Here is a 3,607-nt window from a genome sequence, read left to right as displayed (position 1 = left end):
TAGAGTAAGGATACTAAGAGAGCGGCTAATGAGCTACTGCAAAGAAGACTTTTTGAATCAATAATTTTCATAGAAAGGCCAATGCTAGAACAACATAATGCTTTCAGGAAATCACACTGAGATGAAGATCCAGGAAATGATGTTGCTCGTTTTAATCTCTCTCTCTCTCTCTCTTTTTTTTTTAAAGAAGTCATAAACCGCATTTATTACGTTGGTATATCATACTGGTCTCATTGCTGTTCCTTCACAGTTACATGGTTTCTGTCTCCCCCCACCCCATCCTCTAACAGTCTGGCTACACGGTGCATCCTTGAACCATTACCTCACAGCAGCACTATGCTTATTCCTCCTCTCTAACACCATTCATTCACAGGGTCAAAGTTCTGGTCCACAAACCCTTCCCTCAAGGAAGTTTCAATGCTTGTGAAAGAATCTGTAATAAACCAGGCCCCCTAGGATGGCCAGCTCCAGTAAGATGATATGGAAAGTAACAGCTTGTTGGTTGTCACTTTTCTGGACATTGAACGGAGAATCTTTCGACTTTTGCTCATTTTCTGCTCAAATTTTTGCTTGTGTTTACCAGCCTACTTTTAGTACGTTCCAACTGGTCACATTGTTCCCCCAGCTCTTCTATGATTTCTGAGTCAATGTGGTCCGTCTCTGTGGCAATCCGATGAGAACGCTCAATACTCTGGGTGGCCCAGTTCAGGCTATCAGTGCCTTGCAGAAGCAATGCCCTTTGAGATTGCAGCCGGTTCATATGTTCGTTTTCTACAGCATATGAACCATATTTCATGTCTCCTCGGCCTCCAGGTGTGGCTGTCAAAGGTGTGCTTCTCACTACCCGATGGAGTTTGGCAAGGTCCTTCTGGTAGGTTCGAAGCTTAGACATCATAGAGTTACGGAAAGATAGAGGTGCATAACGTAGTTCCTCTTCCATCTCTGCCAGTGTTTCATTTGCTTCCTGTTGCTTTTCATCAAAATCTCTGATCAGCTTCTTCTTCTCTTCTGTGCCTGCCATCCCCAGGAGCCGCTCTGCAACCCCTTGCAGGTCTTCATGGAGGCGGCGGAAGATCTCGTGAAGTTTCTCAAAATGCTCCGAGGGGACTCGAGCAGCGGCCGCCGAGATCTGGGGCCCTGGCCCACCCCCATTGCAGTGGTCAGCTGCCCAGCCCGCGGGCATCACGGCCACCGCTGCCACCACCGCCAGCTACAAGCAATATCTCTTTTCTTTTCTTTTAGTATTTCTTGTGAAAAATTTGAAAGGGGACATTATGGGGAAAATATTTTTTCAAGATTTTTAATGTGATAGAATACCTGCAAATAGAGGCTCTTATGAACAACCATAAAAAACTGACATTAAAAAAAGGTAGTTTATTAAATATGTACTTTTTAAGTAATTAGATATTATTGTATATCATATACTTGCTAGCAAGCATATGATATAGTAAAAATGGGTGGAAAAAATGTTTAGGATCAGTACTTTTCAAATATTTAGTTATCTATTTATTTTAGTGATTTTTAAAAAAATAAATTGGTAAATCTTATTGGTCAAGGAGATACGGGAATTCTTTGTACTTTTCTTGAAATTTTTCTCCAGGTTTGAAATTTGCAAAAAAAAAAAAAAAAAAAAAAAAGTAAATAATCAGCATATAATTGTATTGGGGTTTTTTGGTTATTAATTCAAAGCACACTTAAATGTGGTTGAATCTAAATGGAGACTCTATTACATCACTAAGTCTTAGAAATTATGAATGCCCTTCATGAGGCAAGAGGCCAGAATATAAAAGAAAGATTTGTATTTAATATTTTTCAATCTATTCTCCAACAAAACCACTTTCTTTCTATATAAGCGCCTTCTCCATTGTTGACTGTTCTTTGAATATTTGGCTGGAACCAGCCCAACTCAATAGGACAGAGAATTGCCAGAGAAATGGGAGCCATGAAATGGAGGATACAATGCTGACTAGTAATTATTCTTATCCTAGAAGACTATCCCAAGTTGGGGGCAGTGAGATACAAGAAACTTGCTGAGCAACTACAGAAATTCAGCCAGCCAGTCAGTCGATAATATTGATTTGTGGTACCCTCTACACAGTAGAATACAGTGGTTCAGAACATGGTTTGGAAAGATAGGGTAAAATCCTGGCTCTGCCTTATTAAGTCTGTGGCTATCGTGAGCAAATGACTTCACTTTCTGTATCATAGTTTCCTCGCCTATGAAAGAGACAATAATGGCTACCTTGTGATGAAAATATGTATTATATACATTAATATATCTTCAGTGCTTAGAAGCCTGCTCAATTAATGTTGGTATGCACTGAGCTAAGTACTGGAGATAACAGTGGCAAACAGGATTGATGTGGTCCCAGCTCTGAAGAAGCCTATGCCTTCATAGTGGGGGATGCAGATTTGCAAAGTAGCAATTAACCATGACCGTGTCATGGTTGGGACAAATAGGAAAATAATGGCTAATATTTGCCATTTACATTATTTAAAGAGTAAATAGCATTTACTCTGTGACGTACATATAAAGTGCACTACAAATTATTCACTTAATCCTCATAATAACCCTATGAGGAAGGTAGTATTATCAGCCCCATTTTGTCAATGAGGAACTAAAGTGTAGTGAGGTTAAGTCACTTGATCAAGGTCACACAGAAGACAACAAAGCGGGGCTTCAAACCTAGGCAATCATAATTAGAGTCTATGTTCCTTTTTTTAAAATTTATTTATTTATTTTGTTAGTAATCTCTATGTCCAACGTGGGACTCAAACCCACAATCCTGAGGTCAAAAGTCACAATGCTCTTCTGACTGGGCCAGCCAGGTGTCTCCTATCCATGTTCTTAATCATGCATTCTACCTCTTTTGATTACCTGAACTCAGGGTATTTAGGGAAAAATTTCCCAGAAAACAGTGTCTATGCTATGACCTGAAGGCTGAGTGGGAGTTACCAGGAGTGGAGCAAAGAAGGGGATAAGGAAGTGTTATAGTTAGAAAGAGTTTATGTGTTTAGAGAGAAAAGAAAGCATGGTGAGGTGCCTGGGTGGCTCAAGTCAGTGAAGCATCTGCCTTTGGCTTGGGTCATGATCTCAGGGTCCTGGGATCAAGCCCCACGTGGGGCTCCCTACTCAGTGGGAGCCTGCTTCTCCCTCTCCTCCTCACTTGTGGTCTCTGCTGCTATCTCTGTCCCTCTCTCTCTTTCAAATAAATACATAAAATCTTTAAAAATCTTTTTTAAAAAGAGAGACAGACAGATTCAAGAGGCAAAAATATAGAGCTTGGTGGTTGAATAGTTTAGGAAAGAGATAGATGAAGAGTCATACATACATCACATATATCAAGACTTTGGTTTGGATATATTTGAATAGGTGGTTTTGTACATTGGTGGTATCCAAATAGACATCCCAGAAGAAAAATGAGATTTATTTATTTGTATTAATTAATTTAGTTATTTTAAAGACTTTTATTTATTTATTCATGAGAGACACACAGAGAGAGAGAGGCAGAGACACAGGCAGAGGGAGAAGCAGGGAGCCCAATGTGGGACTTGATCCTAGGACTCCAGGATCACGCCTGGGGCCCAAGGCAGGCGCCCAACCGCT

The 3,607-nt window shown here is 40.3% G+C and overlaps 1 pseudogene; it reads right to left on the bottom strand.

Annotated features, from left to right (window-relative positions):
- Window positions 1–321: 321 nt before the first annotated feature.
- On the bottom strand, window positions 322–1,183 carry LOC129505229 (vesicle transport through interaction with t-SNAREs homolog 1B-like; annotated as a pseudogene).
- Between the last annotated feature and the right edge of the window lie 2,424 nt (window positions 1,184–3,607).

Source organism: Nyctereutes procyonoides, unplaced genomic scaffold (genome assembly GCF_905146905.1).
Source record: "Nyctereutes procyonoides isolate TBG_1078 unplaced genomic scaffold, NYPRO_anot_genome, whole genome shotgun sequence".
Taxonomy (NCBI): domain Eukaryota; kingdom Metazoa; phylum Chordata; class Mammalia; order Carnivora; family Canidae; genus Nyctereutes; species Nyctereutes procyonoides.
This window is presented reverse-complemented; position numbering and strand designations above follow the sequence as displayed.